Source organism: Esox lucius, chromosome 3 (assembly GCF_011004845.1).
Source record: "Esox lucius isolate fEsoLuc1 chromosome 3, fEsoLuc1.pri, whole genome shotgun sequence".
Taxonomy (NCBI): domain Eukaryota; kingdom Metazoa; phylum Chordata; class Actinopteri; order Esociformes; family Esocidae; genus Esox; species Esox lucius.
The window spans coordinates 35,689,282-35,704,363 of NC_047571.1; the positions used below are offsets into that span (position 1 = coordinate 35,689,282).

General features: G+C 39.2%; 1 protein-coding gene across 4 annotated transcripts in view; it reads right to left on the minus strand.

Annotated features, from left to right (window-relative positions):
- The window catches only part of LOC105007477 (pituitary adenylate cyclase-activating polypeptide type I receptor), a 30,122-nt gene extending 25,192 nt beyond the window's left edge, over positions 1 to 4,930 (minus strand). For 2 of the 4 annotated variants that reach the window (XM_020044352.3, XM_020044349.3), the window contains exon 1: positions 4,324 to 4,930. The gene's annotated coding sequence lies outside the window, so the exon portion shown is untranslated. The remainder of the gene's footprint in view (positions 1 to 4,323) is intronic. The other 2 variants (XM_020044350.3, XM_020044351.3) reach the window with 2 other exon arrangements.
- Positions 4,931 to 15,082: the final 10,152 nt, after the last annotated feature.

The window sequence follows — 15,082 nt, forward strand, 5'->3', positions numbered from 1 at the left end:
GGAGAATGGGCCGACTGATTCAAGCTGATAGAAGAGCAACTGAAATAACCAGTCGTTACAACCGAGGTATGCAGCAAAGCATTTGTGAAGCCACAACACGCACAACCTTGAGGTGGATGGGCTACAACAGCAGAAGACCCCACCGGGTACCACTCATCTCCACTACAAATAGGAAAAAGAGGCTACAATTTGCACGAGCTCACCAAAATTGGAAAGTTGAAGACTGGAAGAATGTTGCCTGGTCTGATGAATCTCGATTTCTGTTGAGACATTCAGATGGTAGAGTCAGAATTTGGCGTAAACAGAATGAGAACATGGATCCATCATGCCTTGTTACCACTGTGCAGTCTGGTGGTGGTGGTATAATGGTGTGGGGGATGTTTTCTTGGCACACTTTAGGCCCCTTAGTGCCAATTGGGCATCGTTTAAATGCCACAGCCTACCTGAGCATTGTTTCTGACCATGTCCATCCCTTTATGACCACCATGTACCCATCCTCTGATGGCTACTTCCAGCAGGATAATGCACCATGTCACAAAGCTCGAATAATTTCAAATTGGTTTCTTGACAATGAGTTCACTGTACTGAAATGGGCCCCACAGTCACCAGATCTTAACCCAATAGAGCATTTTTGGGATGTGGTGGAACGGGAGCTTCGTGCCCTGGATGTGCATCCCACAAACCTCCATCAACTGCAAGATGCTATCCTATCAATATGGGCCAACATTTCTAAAGAATGCTTTCAGCACCCTGTTGAATCAATGCCACATAGAATTAAGGCAGTTCTGAAGGCGAATGGGGGTCAAACACAGTATTAGTATGGTGTTCCTAATAATCCTTTAGGTGAGTGTATAGTTTTTAGTATATTTATTAGGGTGTGGTTATTTTGTAGTCCATTACTTAAAAATTTTTGCTATTTGTTTTTAGCCTTTTTATTGGTGCATTGCTGTGAGGTTAGTATTTTATAAAGGTTTCATTCACATTGACAATTTATATTATATTACTATTGTTACTCTTCAAAATCTGTACATTATTCCAAACTTTTGGCCGCCGGAGTCCTTTTGAGAACTTTCTATTCTTGTATTGCTGTGTGGAAACATGCAAACAAGAATTTCCCCTTTAAACGTAACTATTTGCACTATCATTAATTACATTGCTGTTTTTAGTAATGTGTCCCAATATTTATTTGATTTGAATTAATAAATGTAACTTGTTTTCTTGTAACCCTGTTAAATTGTTTGTATACTTTAAAGAAATTTCTGTTGCTACATCGCTGTGAGGATACATACAAGCATTTTCTTGTCAAACTTATTTACACTCCTTCAACAATTGTACATTCATTGTGAAATACTGTATTGTTTGTACTTAAAAAATAAAAGCACTTTACTGGTATACGCTTTGGCTGAATACATATGGGGGGGTATGAAAAAAGGGGGGTTCTAAATTTAGAAAAATATCCTTATGTCTTTACTGGTGGACACTCGTTAAATGTGAAGGTCTGGAATCATTGCCAGTCACCAGCTGTTCTCCATTGATATGTTTATACCTCACATCAGGGGGTGGGGTTGTGACAATGGAGAGGTTTGTGTTTCACGATATGTCCAAATGCCCAGGGGTGGGGTTTCCTTAAGAGTAGGGAAGAGTAGAAGAATGTTCCACGCTGGAGCTGTTGCCAGTCAGGATTCTAACTGTTCTTGACTGTTGATAGTCCAACCAGCTTTGGAGTGTTGAGTAATTAAAGACTAGTTCTCACGACTGGCCTGGAATGGGCAACATTCGTAAGAGGTGTCAAGATAACTAGGACTACTAAACAGGGGTATTTGGTGCAGTGCTGGGGTCTAATATCTGCAATCTACCACTACAAAATAATCAAGTGTCTCGAGCCTTACATGAAAACCAGCCCTTAAACTTCATCCTATCCTTAACCTTTACCTTTACACTAACACTCATCCAATCTCTAACCTTTAAACTAACACTCATCCAATCCCTAACCTTTACACTAACACTTATCCAATCCCTAACCTTTACACTAATGCTTATCCCATCTCTAACCTTTACACTAACACTTATCCAATCCCTAACCTTTACACTAACGCTTATCCAATCCCTAACCTTTACACTAATGCTTATCCAATCTCTAACCTTTACACTAACACTTATCCAATCTCTAACCTTTACACTAACACCTATCCAATCCCTAACCTTTACACTAACACTTATCCAATCTCTAACCTTTACACTAACACTTATCCAATCCCTAACCTTTACACTAACACTTATCCAATCTCTAACCTTTACACTAACACCTATCCAATCCCTAACCTTTACACTAACACTTATCCAATCCCTAACCTTTACACTAACACTCATCCAATCCCTAACCTTTACACTAACACCTATCCAATCCCTAACCTTTACATTAACACTTATCCAATCTCTAACCTTTACACTAACACTTATCCAATCCCTAACCTTTACACTAACACTTATCCAATCTCTAACCTTTACACTAACACTTATTCTAAGCCTAACCTTAACCTAGGCAAACCTACTTTGTTTATTATAGTATCCTGATATTATGAATATCTGCAGAGCATTTACACATGGTTGACTACCCAAATAATGTGTAACAAAAAATATATATCCACTATATCACCTTGGCCTATACATCTATTAAAATATATAGGTTATCTATTACCTTAGCATATTCATCTATTATTACCTATAGGTCCACTATATCACCCATGTATAATCACCTATTATAACCTATAGGACCACTATATCACCCAGGTATAATCACCTATTGTATCATATAGGTTCACTATATCACCTTGGCCTATTGATCTATTATAACCTATAGGACCACTATGTCACCCTGGCCTACTCATCTATTATAAGCTATAGGTCCACTATATCACTTGGGCTTACTCATCAATTGTAACAAATAGGTCCACTATATCACCCAGGTTTATTAATCTATTATCACCTATAGGTCTACTATATCCCCCTGGCCTATTGATCTATTATAACCTATAGGTCCACTAAATCAATCAGGCTTATTCATCTATTATAACAAGTAGGTCCACTAAATCAATCAGGCTTATTTATCTATTAGAACAAATAGGTCCACTAAATCAATCAGGCTTATTCATCTATTATAACAAATAGGTCCACCAAATCAATCAGGCTTATGTATCTATTATAACATATAGGTCCACTAAATCAACCAGGCTTATTCATCTATTATAACATATAGGTCCACTAAATCAACCAGGTGTATTAATCTATTATAACATATAGGTCACCCTGGCCTTTTCATTTATTTATTGAATTGTGCATGTTCTATCTGGGGGGAACCAGGGTAGTTTAGTAATTAGAGCATTTGACCAATAACTGAAAGGTTGCTGGATTGAATCCCTGAGCCAACCACGTTGAGTGTTATTCGTTCCCTTCCAGAGCAGTTAACCATAATGTCCTCAGGTCACTGATGTTGTTTTGAAATAATAGATTAACCAGCCAGCTAGTCATCATGACATGGCTTCACCACATACAAATACGACTATAGATACTGGATGTTTAGTTGCCATGACGACCAAACCCAGAAGCCTAACAGGTCCCAGATTATATAGGATATTTGTAATTAATACAGACTATAGGATGTCTAATATATCCAGACAATATAGGTTATTTCTAATCTATCCAGACTTCATCAGATCTATCCAAGATTGAAAAATAATTTTCTAATCTATCCAAGACAGTATAGGACATTTGTAATATATCCACGACTATATAGGAAATGTCAAATATATCAATGATTATATAACCTATCAAAGATTTTATCAGATATTTCTAATCTATCAAATATTATATAAGATATTTAAGTAGAGTGTTAGTAATTTGTCCAAAACAAACTAGGATATTTCTACCATCCAAGATTATCTAAGATATCACTAATCAATCCAATACTACATGGGATATTTGTCATATGTCCATGTGTCCAGCAACAAAACGCAATTAATCTACTGGGACCAAAGTAATGACTGTGTGAACTGAGCATAAGGAAAACATCCTGTATATACAACCCTCGTCTTTAACGCACTACTGCCTTCCTTCATCGTAACACACACCCAGCGGCTAGGCTTTATAGATGTGTTCTTAGCGCGCACAGTTTAGGCTTCGCAAATATGTTCTAATCGCGCCATACACCCATGGCTAGGCAGCGGAGATGTATGCGTGCGTAAGCCACCATCCAGCAATCATGCAGCAGGCTAGCTTTATGAACGTCCCAGCAAAGAATGAAACCGATGAAAGCATCTCTCTTACCATGAATCTTCTATGGTACCCGGTATGTCCCACTCTCGGTAAAGGTTTCCTCTCGCTTCACTAGGTTATATCTGGAGTATTGAGTGCTGCGCGGTAGATGACCGGTAGCTGATCACTGCAGTACGCGCTCACTCACCGTGGACCATGCTGCGCCACGATGAGGGGTGACAATACCCCGGGGCATTCAATCTGGATCGGAGAAACCGGAGACATCGTCACCTTCACAGACCCGAGACCGCGAGAATGAGACAACTTGTAACTGTGTATCTCACAGCATGTCCTGCCTGTCCGTTGGTTTGAAGGGCAGACACATTCCCATACAATAAAATCCACATACACTCTCAGATCTTTACTGTAGTCTATGGCCCCCTTTGTTACTGCATACATATAAACACAATATTTCAGGACAGCGGTGTCGGGAGATGCTGCCTGACTAGTCCGTCAGGATGATGTGAATCTGCATTTTACGGTGTCACGCGACTCGCGCCTGGACCCTGCCTCTGCCAGAGCAGAGGAGAGAGATGTTGAGAAAGATCGTTAAATATTTAGCCTTCATATTTCTGACTCTTTATTGCACTTTGGTTTAATGACAACGGAAAAATGAACTAAATGTCAGTGAATTGAGTGAGTGTGTGTGTGTGTGTGTGTGTGTGTAAGAGAGTATGAGAGAGAAGCAGGGATGAGAGTCCGTGGGCAGTAGCCAATCCGACGGCTCAGCGGCATCACTAGGCTGACAGAACATTAATAGAATCGTACGTATAGAAAGATAACGTGCTTTTAACAGCATGTCTAGTCCGAGTGAAGTCTTAGAAAAAGCCATGTTGAAAATATACCTCTAGACTATGGTGTTATTGCACTTTATACTGTATACAGCCAATTGTACTGGTCATACGTTTGGACACACCTACTCGTTCAAGGGTACTTCTTTATTTTGACCGTTTTACAAATTGTAAAATAATAGTGAAAACATCAAAACTGTCGGTAACACTATTTAAAGGGTTGTGCAGAGTGACATGACATTGTCTTGATACTGTCATAGCCATGAAATGACACATGTAAGAATCATTATGAACGTTTATAAATGTTGTCAATAGGTGTCATTCGGTTGATTATGTCATTTTTTATGCAAGGTTGAAATTTTTTGGGATGTCTTTTTTATGACAACTTGACATTAACTGAGTCAACATAACCTGTCAGTGTCTTTTTTATGACAACTTGACATTAACTGAGTCAACATAACCTGTCAATGTCTTTTTTATGACAACTTGACATTAACTGAGTCAACATAACCTGTCAGTGTCTTTTTTATGACAACTTGACATTAACTAAGTCAACATAACCTGTCAATGTCTTTTTTATGACAACTTGACATTAACTGAGTCAACATCACCTGTCAATGTCTTTTTTATGACAACTTGACATTAACTGAGTCAACATCACCTGTCAATGTCTTTTTTATGACAACTTGACATTAACTAAGTCAACATAACCTGTCAATGTCTTTTTTATGACAACTTGACATTAACTGAGTCAACACAACCTGTCAAGGTCTTTGTTATGACAACTTTAACCACGACAACATTAGATTAGATTCAACTTTATTGTAATTGAACAAGTACAGTATAATGAAATTGAAGGAGTAGTGTAGCTTGTGCAACTGAAATGCAGGGATAGCAGCAGTGAGGTTCCTGAGGTAGATACGTACCTGTAACAACTGAAAACATTAGGCTTGGCAAGGTAGTGTCAGAGTCCAGCAGTACAAAGGGGGGATATGGTTAGTGATGGGTCACAGAGTTCAGCAGGGTTACAGCAGATGGAAAGAAAGTGTTCCTGAGCCTGCTGGTGCGGGAACGAAGAGACCTGTATTGCCTGCCTGATGGTAGGAGGACAAACAGTTTGTGGCAAGGGTGTGAAGGGTCCCTGATGTTGCCACATACCCTGTGTAGACACTACTTATGCTGGAGGTCTACGATGGCTGGGAGCTGGGTACCAGGGATGTGCTGGAGGTCTATGATGGCTGGGAGCTGGGTACCAGTGATGTGCTGGAGGTCTATGATGGCTGGGAGCAGGGTACCTGTGATGTGCTGGAGGTCTATGATGGCTGGGAGCTGGGTACCAGTGATGTGATGGAGGTCTATGATGGCTGGGAGCTGGGTACCAGTGATGTGATGGAGGTCTATGCTGGCTGGGAGCTGGATACCAGTGATGTGATGGGGGTCTATGATGGCTGGGAGCTGGGTACCAGTGATGTGCTGGAAGTCTATGATGGCTGGGAGCTGGGTACCAGTGATGTGATGGAGGTCTACGATGGCTGGGAGCTGGGTACCAGTGATGTGATGAAGGTCTATGATGGCTGGGAGCTGGTTATCAGTGATGTGCTGGAGGTCTACGATGGCTGGGAGCAGTGATGTGCTGGGTGGTTTCCATCACTCGTTGCAGGATCTTCCAGATGGCTACAGAAAACAAATGCCAAACCATGCTGTGGCGCAGTTAGTCAGAAATCATAGCAGACCTGATTATCAAACTTGAATAAACTATTTAGCTTTATGTGTTAGCATTAAGTAGAACTGTCAAATGCATTCATAACAGTGTCATGAATATTTTTCTTGACCTCAAGTACAGTGGTACAATTTGGACTTGTCTAACAAATGCAGTAGTTACCTTGAACGAACATTGATGAACAATGATGAACAAGACATAAACAAATGATTAACAATGATAGCCCGTACTTTATTAATGGTGTACAAATGCATTAACAAACAGAGTATAGTGTCATTTGTTCATGATGACACAGGACATAAACTCAGGTCGTTTTTTGCAAGAACACAGTTAGTACTGTAATTTGTTAAGGTTGATACAGGACATCCATTCATGTACAGTACCTAGATCTTTGCATGAACAATAGCCTAAGTAATATAAACTATTCATAATATAATCATATTGAAAACATTATTTATAAAGTAGGCTAGATAGTGATAGTTTAACAAATTACCTTCATGTTAACACAAATAGAACATGGCTGAGCAAGTTGGCAAAGTGCTACCCGGAACTGACAAACACTTGACTGGAGCTAGCATACAGCTAACTGGAGCCAGCTAATAACAAGGAACTAGCTAATCGCTAACCCTTACAGTGCAATGATTACAAAGTTCCTAAACAATACAGTTACAAAATTAAATTATATTAATCCTAGGGATATTTTCAGGAGTGTTGTTTTCGGGAAAAAAACTAATTTGTTTTTTCCAAAGGAAGGCACCACCGTCACAATATTTTTATGTGAATCAGGCCTTTATGGTCAAATTACTGAAACCACTACGGAAGGAATTAGACCAGTGGAAAACTATCCTTTGGTCTGATGAATCAAAATTAAAGATTTTTGTCTATGTAAGGACAATTTGACAAAAACGTGATTGATGGTGTTGCATCAGATGACCTTGCCTCCACAATCACCCAGCCTCAACATGATTAAGATTATTTGGGATGAGTTAGACCGCATAGGGAAGGAAAAGCAGCCAACAAATGTTCAGCATATGTGGGAACTCCTTCAAGAAAAGCATTCCAGGTCACTACCTACCTCATGAAGCTGATTGAGAGAATGCCAAGAGTGTGCTAAGCTGTTATCAAGGCAATGGGTGGCTTCTTTCAGGAATCTAAAATATTATTGTATTTTGATTTCTTTGACACTTTTTTGGTTGCTACATGATTCCATACTTTTATGTCATAGTTTTGATGTCTTCACTATTATTCTACAATGTGGCAAATAGTAAAAATAAAGAAATACCCTTGATTGAGTAGGTGTGTCCAAACGTATGACTGGTCCTGTACCTGAGATATGAAAACAAACTTAAAGTTGATCCAGTGATCCAACAATAAAAGAATGGCCCCCTATGGTTTTCTTCACAACGGACAGGGGAACACAATCTCACGCATCTGTCGGTTCCAACAGAAAAACCCACAGAAATAAATAAAAACTGCCAGGATTATAATCACAACCAGAATGTGAAGTAATAAGTTACCTAAGACTAACACATTTCTGAGGTAATATTTACCATGATTGCATGCTATGAATAATAATATTTTCATGTCGATGATGACTGTGATTAAAATAATGAACAATTAAAAATAAGCAGAACTGTAGGCTGCAGGACAAACATAAGCATATGTCAGTGATTATGTAGTGGGCTTGGTCTAAACTCGAAGATTACATAATCGGTTGGGTTGCTAAAAAATTATAATCACAATGTATCACAGCACAAGTTCTCCATATTTAGTATTTATAGAGGTGTGTGTTTGTGTTTGTTTTCCTGAGGTTGAGTAGCCTCAACTTGTCAAATAGCTTCTCAGTAGTGTCACTACAGCTCCCAGTAGTGTCACTGGGCAAAACCCATCAGGGGGTCAATTGTCTGCATTAGAGTGGCAAGAGTCTCTATTATGGGGGCAGGAGTCTGTACTCAGCAGGGCAACAGTCTGTATTAGCGTATCGAATACAAATGTATAGCAGAACCCTAATCTTATCCCAGGAAGAGGGCGCGAAGAAGCAGTCAAAGTTCATGGATGGTGGGGGGACCTCAAAATTAGGTGGGGCAGTTTCAAGAAGAAACTAATAATGATTGAAAACATTACAATAAACTGAACAAAGATGAACTGGCTAACTATGTTAACGTTAAATATTCCCATACAGTACACTACTTTATACTAGAGATGACAACATATTCCCATACAGTACACTACTTTATACTAGATATGACAAGATATTCACATACAGTACACTACTTTATACTAGAGATGACAACATATTCCCATACAGTACACTACTTTATACTAGAGATGACAACATATTTCCATACAGAACACTACTTTATACTAGAGATGACAACATATTTCCATACAGAACACTACTTTATACTAGAGATGATAACATATTTCCATACAGTACACTACTTTATACTAGAGATGACAACATATTTCCATACAGAACACTACTTTATACTAGAGATGACAACATATTCCCATACAGTACACTACTTTATAGTAGAGATGACAACATATTCCCATACAGTACACTACATTATACTAGAGATGACAACATATTCCCATACAGTACAATACCTTATACAATAAATGATATCCTGTTTCCTTTATAGTACACTACTTTATACCAGAAATGACACCCTATTCCCATACAATACACTACTTGCTTTATAGTAGAGATGACAACATATTCCAATACAGTACACTACTTACTTTATAGTAGAGATGACAACATATTCCCATACAGTACACTGCTTATTTTATAGTACAGATGACAATAGATAGATTTGTACATAGTTGGCTCAGGATTAGATAACCAGATAATACTTTATTCCTATATAGTGGACTGTTCATCAACCTTATTCCTATATAGTGCACTGTTCATCAACCTTATTCCTATATAGTGCACTGTTCATCAACCTTATTCCATATATAGTGGACTGTTCATCAACCTTATTCCATATATAGTGGACTGTTCATCAACCTTATTCCATTTATAGTGCACTGTTCATCAACCTTATTCCATTTATAGTGCACTGTGCATCAACCTTATTCCCTATATAGTGAACTGTTCATTAATCCATATATAGTGCACTGTTCATCAACCTTATTCCTATATAGTGCCCTGTTCATCAACCTTATTCCTATATAGTGCACTGTTAATCAACCTTATTCCATATATATATATATATATTTTTTTTTTATGTGCACAAATAAGTGACAGGAATTATAAGATTTTCTTCTTTCTGTTCTATCTTTTTGTTGATGTTTTCTTTTCTTCATTCATGCAGCGTGTGTGCATGTGCATGTTTATGAATGAATTAATGGATAAGCATAAACATTTGTATGTATGATTTTGTGCAATAAATAAATATATAGTGGACTGTTCATCAACCTTATTCCTATATAGTGCACTGTTCATCAACCTTATTCCCTATATAGTGCACTGTTCATCAACCTTATTCCTATATAGTGCACTGTTCATCAACTTTATTCCCTATATAGTGCACTGTTCATCAACCTTATTCCTATATAGTGCACTGTTCATCAACCTTATTCCTATATAGTGCACTGTTCATCAACCTTATTCCTATATAGTGCACTGTTCATCAACTTTATTCCCTATATAGTGCACTGTTCATCAACCTCATTCCCTATATAGTGCACTGTTCATCAACCTTATTCCCTATATAGTGCACTGTTCATCAACCTTATTCCTATATAGTGCACTGTTCATCAACCTTATTCCTATATAGTGCACTGTTCATCAACCTCATTCCCTATATAGTGCACTGTTCATCAACCTTATTCCCTATATAGTGCACTGTTCATCAACCTTATTCCTATATAGTGCACTGTTCATCAACCTCATTCCCTATATAGTGCACTGTTCATCAACCTCATTCCCTATATAGTGCACTGTTCATCAACCTTATTCCTATATAGTGCACTGTTCATCAACCTCATTCCCTATATAGTGGACTGTTCATCAACTGTATTCCATATAAAGTGCACTAATTCTCAACCATGTTCCGTATGTAGGTCACTATTTATTAACCTGATTCATATATTCAAATACATGCAGAATAAAAGGCTTGGTGTCCCATAAAGACCAAGAGAAGCTCATCCATGCTTTTATATCTAGTAGGGTTGACTACTGTAATGGCCTCTTAACTGGACTCCCGAAAAAGACTGTAAAACAACTGCAGCTCATTCAGAATGCTGCTGCTAGAATGTTAACCAGGACCAAGAGAACAGTCAGTTACAGAATAGATTTGAAAGTGGTGCTTTTAGTTTATAAATCTCTGAATGGTTTAGAACCCGAAGACATTTCTGATATGTTTGAAGAATATAAACCGAGCAGGGCTCTTAGATCCATGAACACAGGTCAGCTAGTAGAGCTCAGGGTCCAAACTAAATAGAAGCTGAGTTTAACAGTTATGCTGCACACAACTGGAATAAACTACCAGAAGATCTTAGATGTGCCCCAAACATATCAATTTTAACTCCAGGTTAAAAACACTTCTCTTTTGACGTGCCTATGACTGAGCACTTAAACTTAACCACACTGTATAGCCTTATAGCTTCCTAAGTTTGTATTCCATTTTTAATCTTTATATGTTTTCTTACTTATGTTTTCTTATTATGATGTATTCATTTGTTTTTATTTTTTTATGTGTAGTATTTCTTGTTATATTATAGTAATTTCATATATTTTTCAAGATCATGCTGTTCATCATTACACTTGCAACTTCACGTGACCAGCAGGTTGATAAAACCTAAACCTAACATTAATCTTATCAGTTTGCCTGAACTTTACCCCTAAACTGAAAATAGCATTTGTCTTGTAGGATGTAAGGTCCCTAAATGGACATCTACTGTCCCTATGGGGGCTTCAGTCCATACAAGATTAGTAAAACACACACACACGTACATACACACACACACACACACACACACAAATGACATGGCCACGCACAGCGTCTCTCTCCTCAGCTATTTAGTCAGTTGGTGAACAGCCTGATGTCTATTTATAATCCTAATAGCAGGAAAAACAAACCTTGAATCAAAGAAGAGAGAGTGAAAACATTGGTAACCATGGTGAACATGCAGCACTGGAGTGGTTCTTACTAATGATCAAAGACAGGATATAGAGACAGACAGACTGACAGACAGAGGAGGGAGATTAATACAGAGGAGAGAGAAACAGGCAGACATACAAAGAGGAGATTGAAACACGAGAGAGAAACAGACAGAGAGGAGGGAGAGACAGATGGACAGGAAGGAGGGAGAGACAGATGGACAGGAAGGAGTGAGAGACAGATGGACAGAATGGAGGAAGAGACAGATGGACAGGAAGGAGTGAGAGACAGATGGACAGAAAGGAGGGAGAGACAGATGGACAGGAAGGAGGGAGAGACAGATGGACAGGAAGGAGGGGGAGACAGATGGACAGGAAGGAGGCAGAGACAGATGGACAGGAAGGAGGAAGAGACAGATGGACAGGAAGGAGGGAGAGACAGATGGACAGAATGGAGGAAGAGACAGATGGACAGGAAGGAGTGAGAGACAGATGGACAGGAAGGAGGGAGAGACAGATGGACAGAAAGGAGGGAGAGACAGATGGACAGGAAGGAGGGAGAGACAGATGGACAGGAAGGAGGCAGAGACAGATGGACAGGAAGGAGGGAGAGACAAATGGACAGGAAGGAGGGAGATACAGATGGACAGGAAGGAGGGAGAGACAGATGGACAGGAAGGAGAGAGAGACAGATGGACAGGAAGGAGGAAGAGACAGATGGACAGGAAGGAGGAAGAGACAGATGGACAGGAAGGAGGGAGAGACAGATGGACTGCGTGGAGAGAGATAAAACTGGAGACTATTTATTTACTTGCGTTATTTATTATGGCTTTTTATTTTTATTATAATTTCCCACTTGCATTGGCAATATAAAAATAAAATATCCTGTGCCAAAAAAGCCCTTGAAATGAAAATGAAATGGAAATAGAAGGGAGGAAAGACAGACTTACAGACAGACTCTGAGATGTGGAGAGGGAAAGAAAGAAAAGGTAGAGACAGAGAGAGAACTGAGGTAGAGACAGAGAGAGAACTGAGGTAGAGACAGAGTGAGAACTGAGGTAGAGACAGAGAGAGAACTGAGGTAGAGACAGAGAGAGAACTGAGGTAGAGACAGAGGGAGAACTGAGGTAGAGACAGAGAGAGAACTGAGGTAGAGACAGAGAGAGAACTGAGGTAGAGACAGAGTGAGAACTGAGGTAGAGACAGAGAGAGAACTGAGGTAGAAACGGAGAAGAGGGACAGACAGACAGGGAGAGACAGACAGACTGAGAGAGAGTTAGAGACAGAAAGGTAGCGACAGACAGTGACAGACAGACAGGTAGACATAGACACAGAGACAGACACAAAGAGATAGGTAGAGAGAAAGACAGGCTCACTGTGCCACCTGTATGACTACATATGAGACATTTCCATCTGATTGAACAGACCCACAAATAATTTGAAATCAAATCACACACATCACACATCACATCTTCTTCCGCTTCATCCGGGGCCGGATCGCGGGGGCAGCAGTCTAAGCAGAGATGCCCAGACTTCCCTCTCCCCAGACACTTCCTCCAGCTCTTCCGGGGGGACACCGAGGCGTTCCCAGGCCAGCCGGGAGACATAGTCCCTCCAGCGTGTCCTAGGTCTTCCCTGGGGTCTCCTCCATACTGAGGAGTATGTAAATGTACTTAAGACCCAAGAGCTGAGGAGTATGTAAGTCTACCTAAGACTCAAGTGCTGAGCAGTATGTAAATCTACCTAAGACTCAAGAGCTGAGGAGTATGTAAGTCTACCTAAGACTCAAGAGCTGAGGAGTATGTAAATGTACTTAAGACCCAAGAGCTGAGGAGTATGTAAGTTTACCTAAGACTCAAGTGCTGAGCAGTATGTAAATCTACCTAAGACTCAAGAGCTGAGGAGTATGTAAGTCTACCTAAGACCCAAGAGCTGAGCAGTATGTAAATCTACCTAAGACTCAATAGCTGAGGAGTATGTAAATCTACCTAAAACCCAAGAGCTGAGCAGTATGTAAATCTACCTAAGACTCAATAGCTGAGGAGTATGTAAATCTACCTAAGACTCAAGAGCTGAGGAGTATGTAAATCTACCTAAAACCCAAGAGCTGAGCAGTATGTAAATCTACCTAAGACTCAAGAGCTGAGGAGTATGTAAATCTACCTAAAACCCAAGAGCTGAGCAGTATGTAAATCTACCTAAGACTCAATAGCTGAGGAGTATGTAAATCTACCTAAAACCCAAGAGCTGAGCAGTATGTAAATCTACCTAAGACTCAATAGCTGAGGAGTATGTAAATCTACCTAAAACCCAAGAGCTGAGGAGTATGTAAGTCTACCTAAGACGTATGTAAGTCCTCCTTTTTAATACATAGGTATGTATTAAAAATAAAAACCCACTTGATTTTCCAATGTCAAGTTAAGAATGAATGTCCAGAACAAAATTCCTAAAAAAGAAGAAATCTTGTGGTTCCAACAGAATAAAAAACGAGATGCTCATCAACAGCACTCCAGACCTGCAGTCTGCATTGCTCAAATTATTCAACATTATCCTAAAATCTGGTTCTTTTCCTGACATTTGGAGCAAAGGACTTATTACCCCAATCTATAAAACTGGAGATAAATTTGACTTTAACAATTACAGAGGCATCTGTGTTAGCAGTAATCTGGGGAAGTTGTTTTGTAGCATTTCAAATGAATGAATTTTACATTTCCACAAAGAGAAAAAAGTTTTTACTTAAAAATAAGTAAAAATCTAATTGGATTCCTTCCATAGCATCGCACTACTGATTACATTTTTACTCTGCACACTCTAATTGAAAAGCATGTAAATCAAACCAAAAATGGAAAAATCTTTGCTTGCTTTGTAAAAAAACATTGGATTCTATTTGGCACAACAGACTATATCACAACATCCTCCAAAGTGGTATAGTAGCAAAAACATATGAAATCATTAAATGTATGTATATGGGAAATACGTGCAGCATTAGAATTGGAGATCAACATACAAATTATTTTTCACAAAGAAGGGGAGTTCGTCAAGGCTGTAAGCTGAGCCCCACACTGTTTAACATTTATACCAACCAGTTAGCAGTGCAGCTGGACCAATCCTCAGCCCCTGGCCTCCTACGCCACACTGTTTAACATT